At 55.0% G+C, this 14,194-nt stretch overlaps 1 protein-coding gene across 4 annotated transcripts in view; it reads right to left on the reverse strand.

Annotated features, from left to right (window-relative positions):
• PLXNA2 (plexin A2) overlaps positions 1-14,194 on the reverse strand; it is a 233,673-nt gene that overhangs the window by 219,107 nt on the left and 372 nt on the right. The window lies entirely within an intron of this gene.

A 14,194-nucleotide genomic window follows, 5' to 3' on the forward strand; every position in this document is an offset into this window, starting at 1 on the left:
AGACTGGTGGTCTGCAGTCCCTGGAGTCGTGAAGAGTCGGACACGACTGAAGCGACTTAGCAGCAGCAGCAGCAGCACTCAGTCTGACTTGTGGAGAGCAGGGCAAAGGGGAGGGGATTGCATATGTGCTTCTCTCACCCCCTAGGCTGCTCTAAGCCATGGTGGAACTAACACACTTGGCTCAATTATTTGTCATAATCGGTCACTGGGCAGCAGTGAAGAAGAGAGTGAGCCACTTGGGAAGGATCCTGGCTGCTGTTCCTCTTGGGCCCACTGGGTGATGAGCAAATATCATTAGCTGGGTGGATAAGGTGGGGAAAAGGATGGAGCAGAGTGGGAAGATGCCAGCTCTCCTTTGAAGAATGCCCCCTACAGACAGGGCTGGTGCAGGAAAAGCCTTGGCAAGATAGTGCCAGAGCCATGAATCATATACTATCATTGATCACATTAAAAAATACACACTCGTAAGTGGCCAGCAGATAGCATAAAGTGATCAGGACCAGAGGGGGTGGGGTGAGACTCCCCCCCCGGAAGGTTTCAGACGAGGACTCTTCTATGAGGAAGTCAAACTCACTATGACACATGGCAGCAGATGCAGAGGGAAGGCTGTGGGTTTTGGAGGTAGGATGTGAGTGCACGCTAAGTCACTTCAGTCGTGTCTGACTCTTTGTGACCCCATGGATTGTAGCCCACCAGGCTCCTCTGTCCATGGGATTCTCCAGGCAAGAATACTGGAGTGGGTTGCCATGCCCTCCTCCAGGGGATCTTCCCAATCCAGGGATCGAAACTTCGGCTCCTGCAGCTCCTGCATTAGGCAGCAGATTCTTTATGGCTAAGCCACCCGGGAAGCCCTTTGGAAGTAGACCTGGGTGCAAGTCTTGCTCTACCACTTACTAGTTCAGTGACCTTGAACACATTATTTAACCTTTTGGAGTCTGACTTTCCTCAACTGTAAAAGGATACCTCACAGGGTTGTGGCGAGAATCAATGAGAAAACAGACGAGGTGTTTTGCAAATGCTACAGTTTTGAATAAACACCAATTACTCTTGTTTCTGTTTTTGGAGAAACACTTGCAAGGGCATCATCTCCTTGGCAACAATGGCTGCCCTGGGTGGTGGTGACGACAAGGAAGCCTTGGCCTCACTCAGGTGATGGGGTGGTTCTTGTGCGTGGAGCTTGGGAACCCAGGCCTCTGGGGAGGACTGGTAGCCATCACTCCAGTCCCTTGGGCCCCACACTGCCCTGGGCCTCACCCCCTCCTCTCAGGGCCCTGAGAGAGATTTAAGGGCCCCTTTTGGGCTCTGGATGATTCACCAGGTGCCCCTGGCAGGAAAGAAGGAAAGGGGAAGAGAGGACAGCTGGTCTACGGAGAAGGGAGAGATGCTGAGAGCTGCTTGCCCGGGCTGATCTCCACAGTTTGGAGGGGCTCTTCCCATGCTTGGGGTCTGGTCAGCACAATGGATGGAACTCCCCTCCAGTACCTTCTCCGCCTCTCCTCCTTTCCCGGGCTTTTCTGAACCAACAGCCTGCCTTTGAATAAAAAGCTGTAACTCCTTTTTATGAGGAAGCTTCTTAAGCAGGCTGTGTGCCCACCCTGTCCCTCCCCACCTTCAGCTTCTATTATTTTTCTCTCTTTGTCTGAGGCTCTGAGCTCTTGGCAGAAAAGATCCAGAGCTGTCAAGCAGCTTCTCTTAAGTAACAGGCGCATGAAGGCTCACACGGAGCAGGGGAACCGCGGTGGCACTGGATAAAGGAGACACGTGGACACGGCGGGGCCAGGGGCACTCTGGGCAGAGATGTGCCCACTTACGGGGCTTGTCTGTGCCAGAACGCACTCAGCCTGGAGGACCCTGAGCACCTGGGTGAGCGGGGAGGAGAGAAGAGGCTTTTGAGGCCCTACAGTGGTGAGCGAAAGTGAAGGGCACAGTTATGGGAGAAGCCGGACACGGCTGGGAGAAGAATGTGCCGGAGGGGAGAGAGGGAAACACAGGCCGGGGCAGCACGGGGCCACCTGGGCCGGAGATGAGAGGGCTTTTCCAGGGAGGATCTGGCCCCCCGATGATGAATGGGGTGTGAGAGAGGAGCCTGGAAAAGGGTAAACAGCCAGGAGGGAAGCGAGAGGGAGGGAGGCGGGAGGAGAAAGAATGTTGAGGTCAAAGAGCAAAGAAAATGCTCCTGGAGTGATTAATTCAAGATCCAGCAGGCGGCCTGTCAGGAGCCACATGTGCTCAGGACATGCGAGGCCCCGCCTCCCCGCCCGTGGCCCCGCCTCCCGCCCGAGGCCCCGCCTCCCCGCCCGAGGCCCCGCCCAGGTGCACGCAAATCTCTTTTCCCGACCCACTCCACACTCTCTGGCAAACCTTCCTTTCCATTTGTCCTGAGTCTCCAAGGGACCCCACTGTAGTATAAACTAGTATTTGTGTAGCGATCTTCTAGCTAACTATAACAAGAATTTCACCTACACTGACTGCCAAAGAATCGATGCTTTCAAATTCTGGTACTGCAGAAGGCTCTCAGAGTCCCTTGGACTGCAAGGAGATCAAGCCAGTCAATCCTAAAGGAAAGCAACCCTGAATTTTCAATGGAAGGGCTGATGCTGAAGCTGAAGTTCCAGTACTTTGGCTGATGGGAAGAGCTGACTCATTAGAAAAGACCCTGATTCTGGGAAAGATTGAAGGCAGGAGAAGAAGGGGGTGACAGAGGACAGGTGGTTAGATGGCACCACCGGCTCAATGGACATGAGTTTGAGCAAGCTCCAGGAGGTAGTGAAGGACAGGGAATCATGGGGTTGCAAAAAGTTGGACACAACTGAGTGACTGAACAACAGCATCCCGTTAATGCACTGCTCATGCAAGCCTATGAAGGAGAGAGGAGCATCAGCATAACCACTTCACAGACATAGGCAGGCTTGAGGTGAAATATTTTGGAGAAAGCACTGATTTGGAAGTGGGCCTTGGACGTGATCCTGGAGTTACGTCCCTCTCTCTGCGGCTCTGCTGCCGGGAATGAGAGGTGCCACCAAGTGATACCAGCAAGGACAGAACCCCGACTCTGGAGGTCAGTCTCCCTGCACCAGGCAGGCTCCGGCCACACCCAGCATACACTGTCACCACTTCCGGAATGGGGGTGCAGTGTAAGGAGCTCAAGTCAGACTTGCATTCTTGGGGACACCCTGTGAGAAAGGAAGAGGCCTGGCTAGGAGCCCTCCACCCAATACCCCTTGGCTCCTGTCCAGCCCTGGGGAGAGGCTGAGGACTGGAGATGGCTCACGGGCAGGTGTGGCAGGTAAGAAGAATCCAGAAACAGGGCTTTGCAGGCAGAGAGGCTGGGGTGCCAAAGTCCCCTCCCCACCTGACCTGCTCTTATCTGTGGGGAAGAAAACCTATACTTGCCACCTCCCCTTCTAAGACACTTGCTTCTACGGTCCCAGCAGCCGGCCCGAGATCGCAGGCAGACCCTACCTGCCTCTGACTGCCCTGTCTTCTCCAGCTCTCTACCTCGGCTCCGCGGGCTCTGAGTCCCAGCCCTGGCAGATCACTGATTAATTCAGGGCTGTTTAATAACCCTTCTATTTCGATGAAACAAGCTGTCTCGTTTTCTTTATTTTTAACACCGACTTTCGTTTCTTTGCTAAGCATCTTACTGTCATTTAAATTTCTCTGTCTCCAACCAAGCTGATAATAGACTGGAGTGAGCAGCTGCTTCCATCCTGTTTATGACAGTGATTAGAAGTTAGAGCTGTGCAGGCAGAGAGCTGACCATGCACGCGGCTCTGCCCCTGCTTGTAGACAGAGGGCTCACTTGGACACGATTAGGACAATTCTGGCTCCAGGAGAGGCCAGGGCTTATCCCAGTCCTCCAGCCTTCCTGGCACCCTGCTCCGAGGGGAGTCGTGGGGTGGGGGCGAAGGTGTGAGAACCGGCTCTGTTTACCGTGGGATTTAGGCCAGCAGCTGCCGGTCATTCTCACGGGCCTGACACCCAACCTCACTTCTCAAAGGAGCCTTTTCCTGCATTGAATTCCCCAAGCAGCAAACAGAAAGACCCACGGTGAGAGCGCTGGAGTGTGGGTGAGGACTTCGGCCGTCACCTCTTCCACCTTCCTGCTCCACAGGAGACCTGGTCATCACCTTCCAGCCTCTGCTTGAATCCCCCATGTGGATGCAGAGTTCCTTCCCTCCCTGGATCATATGACTGGCGGATTTCTCTCTCCTGTGTTCCCACAACACTTAATTTGTACGACCATTATTTGCATGTATTCCCCTGTTTCCCTTGCCACACCGGGAGCTCCTCAAGAGCCAGGACAGCGCCTTGCCTCCCTCGCATGATACCCGCCACATAGCAGGTATTCGATAAACATTTGTACAAAGTTAATTACGCTGTGCCAACTTCAGCCTCCTTGCAAGTAATGCAAAAAAAAAAAAAGAAAACAAAACCCAAAACCTTTCTTCTGCCTGGGCAGGCTCCTGGGGAGGTGGCCTGTCTGTCCCTACCTGGACAGGTGTTCTCCGCTTCCTGTCCTCAGGCCAGAGCCCACTGCTTCCTCAGAAGACAGGGCTTTGCTTGTCCCTCCAGGCCCAGAGTGACTACACGGCTGGTGGAAGCCTTGGCCCAGGAGGCTGGGGGCTTGTGGCGGGAGTCAGTCAGGTGGCCTGGGCCAGGTCCGCTGGATCCCAGCCCTGCCTCCTGTGGCCTTTGGGCCCACCATGGCTGCCTGAGAAAGCTCGCAGGTGTGAGCTGGGCAAACTCGGCCGGCCCCGGCTCCCGCCTCCCGTTCCGGCAGTCTCCCAGCCAGCTCGGTTTGCAGACAGCTGCTCGGGTCATTGTCTCAGCCTCTCCAAGCTGTGAATGCCGAGTCTATAGAGACCGCCACGCAAACAGTGCCCACAGTGCCTCTGGGGAGGGAAGGGAGAGCTGGGCTTTGCCAGGGCCATTGACTCTGCAAATACCAAGGCCTGCTGTGGACGGGGGAAAGCTTGTTGGAGTCTTTAATGGGGGGGAGCGGTTTCTCCACACACTGCCCTGTGCCATGGAGAAGCACGGGGGTGCCCGAGGGCTGGCAGACTGGCAGGACAGGGGAGAGGTCCGGCCTCAGGGACACCTGCTCAAACCCAAGAAAGAGAGTCAGAGACGTGGCGGGGCACAGGGTCAAGGCATGAGAGGCTGGAAAGAGAAATTCCCACACAGGCAGGTGGAGACGGTGTGCTGGGCTTGGCTGGGGCAGACGGACCTCCTCACTCTCTCCACAGCTCGACTCGCCGGGCTGGGTGACAACCCACTCCCCCAGGTTGGGCTCAGCTTCTGCATCTATTGTGTGGACTGGGGAAAAGTTGCGATCAAACACTCAGAGACGTTTCTCAAGTGTTCTACGTTTAACACCTATTCTCCTGCAGTGCAACCGGTTTTCTTTATAACATTCTGGAAAAGAAACCCCAGGCACCTTGTCACCCTCGCTTTCCACCTCTGGCTCTTGGGCAGTGCTGCGGAAGGCACGGGGCTCCCTCTGCTTGCATCCGCCCTCCCGTGCTGTTTCCAACGAGGGGCCAGGCTCTGCGCTGAAGAGGGGAGGGCTGGGTCGGGGGGAGCTTCTTGGGCTAGTAGAAGACAGCTTCTCCCCCGACATCCTGCTACGTTCTGCCCAGGGATCAGCTCTGCCCAGGGATCTAGTTCCTGAGCCCCAGGGTCTAGCTTGGGCCCTGGGCCCTAGTGTCTGCAAGTGCTTTTCATGCTATGTCCATCCCATTCATATCCATGCTTCTAGGAGCTCCCTCTGCAGACAAATGTAAGCTGATTGCAGGCAGGCAGCTAGGAGCCTGAGAACTCTGCCCTCTGTCCTTCATTGGAGGCTGACTCCCAGGAAAATGCCAACGTGTCAGGTCTGTGATAGTATCGTAAATCTCTACTCTTATATGTGAAGACATCAAAGCCCCAAGGGTAGCAAATTCGGAATTCAGACTCCATCCCCATGGCTTAGTCCTAACCCAGAGCCACACATATGACCTGGGTGCCAGGATCACCGTGGGTTTTGTTCTCAGTTTCCAGTCTTCACTGAGTCTTAAGCTCTTCATCTATTTCTACATATAAAAATCTTTAGCACACAGATTTTCTTTAAATAAAATCTTATTTTTATCAGAAAATTCCAAACAAATTTCAGAGAGAGAGAGAGAGGGGAGGGGAAAACAATCTCTAGCTTGGCTGTATTTCTGCTCTAACTTTTAGAATTATTTTGCACATTGTGACAATTGTTGTTTTTCCAAATCCCTTAACATTATCTTCCCATGCCCAACTCCAGAAACACAGGCAAGCGAGGGCGCTTGAAGAGTCAGGGAAAGAATTCATCCCCACTATACAGATGAGGAGACAGAGGTGCTGTGTGACGGGCAGGAGACCATTCTCCCAGAGTGTCTTGGGGCTCCCTCGTATCTCCCTCTTTGACCTGGGAGCAATTGGAGGATGAGCATCAGTCAACAGGTGAGAAGGCTTTCAGGAAGATGGAAGAGCCACAAGTGTGAAGGCAGGCCCTTTGTTCTCATGCATCAGGACCCTAACCTGCCGCAAGCCTCTTCCTGACCATCTGTTCCGACCCCTCTTAGCTGCTCTCGGGATCTTGAAGGCGGGTGCCAGGTGTGACTTCCCAGTTTCACAAACGGTTCACATGGTTTTCTCAAAGCCTCTCACAGCTAGGTTCTTGGGCCCCAAACCTACAGGGCTTCACACGCTGGGGGTCACTCGGAATGGGCCGTTAGACTTGAATTCTGTTAATTTCCAGATAAACCTCAGGGGGTGTTTGCCTGGCCGGAACCCTATTGGTTATGGGTTTTAATTTCACAGAGAGTCAAGGGACTTGCCAGGAAGGTCTGGGTGGCTGGGGTGAGAGTAGGGGGCCAGTCCTTCCAGGGGCTTGTGAAACCCTGACTGCCTCTCTCCTGGAAAAATCACCAGCCTCCAGCGTGGAGCAGGGGCTCACATCCTGTAGGGCTGGCTGACCTGGCTCCCAGGGCTGGGCACAGTGATGGAGCCTGGCCCGTCCGCCTGGCTTTGGCCAAGGGCTTCCAATGAGAACCCCGAGTTCAGAAAGCAGCTTCTTCTCCCTCAGGTATCTTTCTAGCTCAGGAAAAAAAAAAAAAAAAAAAGGGAAGCTGCAATGGGGGGCGGGGGTGGTCAGGGGAGGTGGGAGGTCAGAGGCCAGTGTAATATTTACCCAGCCCAGCTGAGGCCTTTCGCTTTCATGGAGCAGGAAACCGCTTCAAAGCGGCAACGTCCCCTGGTGTCACTTCTGTCTGCCCGCTGACCCTCCTGCCTCCACTGGGCAGTCAGGGCTTTCTCACCAGCCCTTCCTCCCCTCCTGAACCTTCCACCCTTGGCCGCTTCAAGGCAGAAACCCTCTGCCCTGCCTCCTGCCCAGAGAGGTGCCATGACTTGTCCATGGTTGCACAGTGATGCCCACACCTGGGCGCTCCAGCCTTGGGCCTCTTGTCTTTCCTCTGAGTCAGTCATCTGTCACTTGGGGACGCGGGGCAGGCACTGGGGTTACAATTCCTCACCTGAAGCCTCTATACCATCCACCACCAGAGCACCAAGTGGAAACTGAGGCCAAGTAAGCTCCTGGAGCCTCAAGTTCGGTGGTTCTTCACACCGGGCGGGGGCGGGGGTGCTTACAAATTCCTTTTCTTCAGAAATACACACACACACATGTACACACATACACATATTTCTCAAAAGCATAGACTTTTAAAGGTTTCAAAGGCCTCTTACAGTCCAAGCACACCCCCTGGTTCTGTCCACCCCAGGCCTGGGTCTCCTCGCACCCCAAATCTGATCTGAACACGTCAATGTACAAGCAGAACACTACCCTCCATTATGGGATTAGAGAAAGTTTTCAAGTTGAAGTGAGATCCGCCTGCTTGTAACCTCCCTCCCTTAATCCTCCTGGCCTTCTCTGTGGACAGAACCTTTAAAGGAGAGTCCTTCTCCAGGAGGCAGACAGAAGGCAGGGATGGCTCTTGGAGGGGGCTTTCCTGCTCAGTCAAGGTGAAGGGGGGAAATCCGAATATATCTTCTCTGGGTTCCCTTTAATGGGTTCCTTCAGACAAGAGTGCGTGCGCTAACAGCAGGATTCTGGACACTTCAATGTGAATACAGATGAGTAACAACATTTCTTGATGAAGCACAGTGGAGTCCAAGCAGCCAGCTCCAGGAGACCGGAAAGGGATGCAATTTACATAGAATACACAGTGCAAAGCCCTTGGGAGGGTGCTACATGGAGATCTTGCTCTAGGATGTTGACTAATAGAAAACAACTACAGTGGTGTCAGTTTAAAATCCGTGGAGGGGGATGAGGGGGGGAAAAAAAGGCTGGGGTAGCTCTGAGAGGGTGAGGAATGGGAGAGGGTGAGACAGGCCCTTTTCACGGGAACTGTGAGGTTTTCCGGCATCGCAGTCTCCCTCCCAGAAAACCTACGAGCCAAAAGGGAAACTTCTGCACCTCCACTCCCTCTGATCCCCCAGCATACGGCTAACTCCATTCTGCCTTTACTTTCATATTGAAATTCAGGGAGGGTAGGTTCATTTTCCTTCCCTCCCAGGATGCTGTAAGTGTCTTGAAGGTAGGATCAGTTATATTTTCGTCTTGGTCCTGGGTGTTACACATTCCTGGCACTGCCTAAGTGATCAATTTCTACTTGATTAAACCTAAGTGGGTTCTGATTCCAGGTTTCATTGTCTTTCTGTCTTGGTTCAGCACAAGGGCAATGATTCTCACTTGGAGTTTGTTGAGCTGTTCCACTCCTCTTTCTGCTATCCCTCCCTGTTCCTCCATAGGCAAACAAGAAACCAAGGTGGGAAGGCAGGCTTGTAAATGCAAAGATACAAAAAGTTTAACTCCCCAGACAGCGTGGAGAAGAAGTCAAGGTGCCTTAGTGAGGGCCTCTGCCCCCTCTCTCAAAGCAGCAGAGAGAACACATGTTTTTTGCAGGGGGCAGGCAGAGCAGGGGGGATAATCCACTGGCCCTGGGAGCTCTCCCCCACTTCCTTCTCGCAGACAAGCTGAACTCTGCAAGGGTGAGTCCACCGCCTTTTATCTCTCATACCGAAAGTAATTTTAGCCAAGGGAAAGCGGGATTAGACTTTCATAACATGATACATTTATCTTGTTTTTCTTTTTTCCTTGCTCTCTCCTCCCTCCACTCCCTCTTTGACCCCAGGTAAACGTGAGCCAAAGGGGGAGCCAAGATTAAATATCAGAGGAAGCTATCAGATCCTAAGAGATGCTCCTTTCCGGCCCGCTGCCATCCCCAAACTTTTAATATCTTCCCCACCCCCATCAGACGGTTACTGTCTGCTCACATGAGAAAAGCCTCTGGACCCTGTTCTCTCCATATTGTCCTCTGCTGAAATGAAAGGGGGAATTATAATTCAGAGAAAGGCTCCCACAGAGAGTATGAAGACAAAGATGAAATCAGTGATACAACGCTGACGTGCGTTCAGTTCCTGAAAGGTCTCTTTTAAAAAGTCTCCTCAGGAGCAGTCTTGCCACCACCTGAGACTGTTTGGAAAATGCACGTTTAGTGGGGCTGGGAGAAAAGGAAAGCCTGTGAAGGCACCTTGGGGTCGGGCCAAAAACTTGCATCGCCGATAAAGAGAGGCTAGAGCCTCTCCGTGGCGGGGCCAGCTGGCGGCCAGGACTGCTTGAGAATGCCTGCCCACCCCCCGGCCCCCAGACACATCCTGCCAGCCTGGCAGGCCCCTCCCGGAGCGGCTCTCCCACCCTGGCCCCCCTCTTAATGCCGCAGGCGCCCTGTCCTGCTCCCCGCCACCAGACGGGGCCCCGACGTCCCACCAGCAATGGGACCCTGCCCGTTGTGGCCTCAGAGCAGTGACAGCTGGGAGTTTCTAATATATCTTAACTATATTTTTCCTTCTCCTAAAACAAAACAAACACAGCAAAAACAAATCAGAAAACACACACACACACAAAACCCTCTACAAAAGCCACCGTTTAGGGCCCAGCCTGGTTTTCAAGCGCCCCCTCTAGTGGAGAGAACCTGCAGCTTCGGTTTCCCGGTTCAGCCCCCTTAAGGCTCGGGAGGACCCGAGGGTCGTTCTGCCCGCATCCTTCCCACCGGCTGTCCCTGAGTTTGCTCTCAGCCCTTCCCACCCCCTTTCACCGTCAGGCTCTCTGTCTTCATCTCTGTCCTCTGTCACCCCGCTCCCTCAGCCTGTCTGTGACTGCTCCTGCATCTTGCTTGGGTCTCACACATGCGCCTGGTGCGCCTGTGTCTGGGTCTGCATCTCTGGTCAGTCTGCTGGTTCCCTCCCCACAAAGTTCAGGGCTCCAGGTCTGGGGAGAGGGAAATGCTTTGACCAAGCCATGGAGCAAATGGCCTGTCTATGAGGGCCAAGGTGGGGACTCCTCACCCAACTCAGGCGTTCCCCCAGGGGAGGGAACCCCAGCCTCACACCCGCTCCCTAGCAAACCTGGCACCCCCACGAGGCTGATGCGCAGGTTTGAAGCAGTCTGTAGCCTGAGCTCGGAGCTCCGGCCTTGGAGGCCTGCGTGAACCCAGCATGCCCCCTCCGTCCACTCTCCCCACCATCCCGCCAGCATCCCCGTGGGGCAGCCTGCTGCCAGGCCAACAGCTGGCAGAGCCCCAGGGAGGGGTCAGCCGGCAGGGGTTGGGAGGAGGATGCTGGTGCCAGTGGAGGGGACAGAATAAAGGGTCAGTAGGGCCCGGGCTGATCTGGGGGCTGAGGGGAGACAGGGTGGATGGCCTGCGGTGAGGAGAGGGGGGCACAGGGAACACCCCACCCTGCAGGAGACAGGACCAGGCCAGGCCAGGGGCCAACGCTGAACCCACGGTGGGAGCAGGAGCCCCTGCGCTGCTGGGACCTTTTCTTTCCTCTCCCCGCCTCCCCTCTTCCTCTCCCTTTACACTTTCCCAGTAGGGACCTGGCTCCCCAACAAAGAACTTTCTGGCCTCTATTTCTGCCCTTGAATCCCAGAGAGAAGAGTAGAGGTTCCCTATGCCCCAAAGGCCAGGAAACGGGGCCCTGGAGAAGCTGAGGGCTACACCCAGGGAGAAAGGGGGTGTCCAGCTCTTACCTTCATCCCTCCTGGCCCTTGGGACCAGCTGTTTGACCCCCTCCCCCCATCCCCGGGAAGAACAGCCTTTCTCTGTCTCCACAGGGCTCACCTTTAGAAACAACCAGACAAGAAGGGAACACCCCCCCACACCCCTCATTTACTCTAATCAGGCATGAAATCTTTGTAACTAAGTGGGAAAAAAAAAAAAAAACTGTTTCCCATAAGGGAATCAGTTCCGTTCATTATTGTTGGAACTGAGCATCTGCGAAGGGGAGAAAGATGCTCTTAGAATGAATTGATAACAGACTGGCCCTGGGCGAGGGCGGCAGTGCTGGGGGGTGGCTGTGTCCACGAGCTCTAAAACTACAGCACCCCAAAGCCTGCTCCTGCCAGTTTCCCTGTTGACCATCTTGACTTATTTGTAGTTTACAGACTCCAGTAATACGATGCTCCGGTCTCTATGATCAGAACGGGCCGGGGGGGGGGGGGTGGGCTGCGGGCTTGGCTTGGGGTGTCTCTCTTCCCCTCGGCTATGATGGACACAGATGATACTGCCCCCCCTCATCCCTGTCTGCGTGTGTGGAGACAGCTGTGTGGCAATGCAGGGAGACAGCTGGGGCGGGGGGTGGGGTGGGGGAAGGATATCGCTCCTGGAGACAGAAATCGCCTCCCCCTGCACCAAACCCCAGAGCTTGGAGAGGCAGCCGTAGCAGAGGAGGCAGGACAGAGACTAGAAACCCCCCCAACAGTGACAACTCCAGCGCCATAAATATTTCATGGCACCTGAACTGGCGAGTTGAGGCTGCTGCCAGCTGCCGCCGTGTATATTTAACTGTGTCACTGGCCTCCCCTCCTGCTCGTGTGTTTCCTTGTAATGTGCCCATGAAATAAAGATGAACAGAATCGCCAGAAGGATCTGGAAGTGGGAAAGGAGCCTGGTAGAGAAGTAGCTGTTCTTCAAGGGGTGTCTCTGGAACCTCATGTTAAGCTCAGACTCCACTACAACAGCTGGAGAACTTTTGCATCCGACATGCCTGCGGCTCTGATGGTCTAGAGGCTGGAGGGGGTGAATGTTCCCTGGTGCTCTGGGGACAGGGGTGGGTGTTCAGGGCAGCTATGAGAGCAGGGCCACCAATCTTGTAATTGCATCGTTTCTTTGGGGGTGATGGGACACCACCATTTACTCTTCATTTAGCCTAGGGCTGCAAGGCCAACCAGTCCCCCCGTCCGGCACCAGGCTATGAGTGACCCTGGTCCTTACATCCTGTCAAAGAGAAGGGCCAGGTGGAATCCCCTTGCCAGACTCGCGGTCCTGGGCAGAGGGGCCCTTCCCACTCTCCATCACTTCCCACCTTGACGCTCCTCAGCCTCGTCTCCATTGCACAGCGCTCTACATGTCATTTCCATTTAGCTGCTCTGCAAGCCAATCTGCCCCATCCTAATATGATTTGCTGAGGACAGCGAGGGAGCAGAAAGGGCAGCCCGCCCTGCCCTGCCGTTATCAGTGGTGCCCGAAGATGGCTGGCTGGAGGGCTGAGCGGAACCACTCTTTCAGGTGACGCTGACAGCAGGCGAGGACACCTTCTGGGATGAGGAAGGGTGGGTAGAAGCAGAGATGCCAGGTCGAAGAAGGGGAAAAGCAAAACCTCACCAGGGCATCTTGCCAGATGGCTCTTAGTTTACCCACCTTGCTCTGGACCCCCTCTCCCCAGGCCAAGGAGGGGACAGCCTAGGTAATTACTTCAAAAGGTACTAGATGGGGGTGAAGGGAAAGTTAATGAATTCTTCTCTTCTTGCCAGGAGGTCACGGGAGAGACAGCTGCTAGCAACTCCTGGAGCATTCTGGGGTGACTGCACAAAAGTTGTGCATCTCAACTGGGAATAGCTGAATTCTTCCAGCCAGAGCTATCTCTTCCCTGGGCTCTGTCGCTCTGGGGAAGGCCCCAGAACCCAAAGCCTGCCCAGAGGGAAGAGTGAAGTTTCAAGGTCTGGGAAAGAAGCCCAGCAAGACAGGAGCCTGCTCTTGTTGGGGTGGGGGTGGAGGCTGAGCTGAAGCTGACTCCCAGCTCCCAGAAGGTCCAGCTCTGCCCAGCCCAGTACTCATCTTCATCTGCCGCTCCTAACCTTGTCCACTGTGCTCAGGGATAGAAGGAAGGGGATTGAGTGGGTTCCCAGATCCCAGTGGGTTCCCTCCAAGCTGCTAGGTCCCCAAGCCACCACCTCGAGCTGGTCCTGTCTCATGTCCTGTGTCTACCCACTGCTAGGATATGCCATGGTTGCCCTAGGATCTTAGATTCTTACAGGAGACCAATGATATTTCCACTACCCACTTCATAGGGCTCTCATTTCTAGAAACAGCTGACTCCCTCCAACTCCATCCCTACAGGATGAGTCTGAGTAGGTAGCTCTTTCCTAGAGCAAGGGTCATGCCAAACAGGTGGACGTTCGTCAGGGGCCTGGGATGGCAGTTTCGAGATGGCTCTCTCTCTCTGACCATCCAGACCATGATTAACGTATGTATAGAGACTACCTGTGGGATGGAGAAACAGGGCTAGAATTTTCTAAGATCCCTACATCACTTGTGGGGTGGGGCAGGAAGAAGCCTAAGGAAAGAAATATTCTAAAGTGTCTTATAAGGGGCCTCTCAGACCCAAAGTAAGCTCATCCTTCAGCCCCCGACCCTCTCCTGCAGCTCAGACCTGGGGGTGGCGGTGATGGACGCTTCACCTCCAGGGCGCACAGAGCACTTGTCCCATTCCTGCCTTGGACTCCTTCCCTGAGCCTCGGGAAGCTGCGCCTAGGATTCCCGAGTTCCCTGCTCCAAAGAACCGCCAGTGGCCTCCAGGGTCTCTGGGCTCCGGAGTGAACGCCGCCCTCCCCTCCGCCCCCAGTCGAGCGGCGGCCACCGTGGACCCGGCTTTCCTGCGGGTGCGGTGCCCGGGTAGGCCCGCTTGGGGCTGCGGCTCTCGGGACAGCCCCGCCACCCCTGCGCTGCCCGGAGCCGCAGCTAGCCGGCAGGTGCGCCGTGGAGGCGCGCGGAGGAGCGCCGCCCGCCAGCAGCCGGGCGGGGAAGCGAGGCGCCGGCGGGGAAGCCGGGGCGTGAGGCGGCCG

This window comes from Bos grunniens, chromosome 16, assembly GCF_055505025.1.
Source record: "Bos grunniens cultivar Pamir isolate PY7600 chromosome 16, Bosgru_T2T1.0, whole genome shotgun sequence".
In the NCBI taxonomy this organism is placed as follows: Eukaryota; Metazoa; Chordata; class Mammalia; order Artiodactyla; family Bovidae; genus Bos; species Bos grunniens.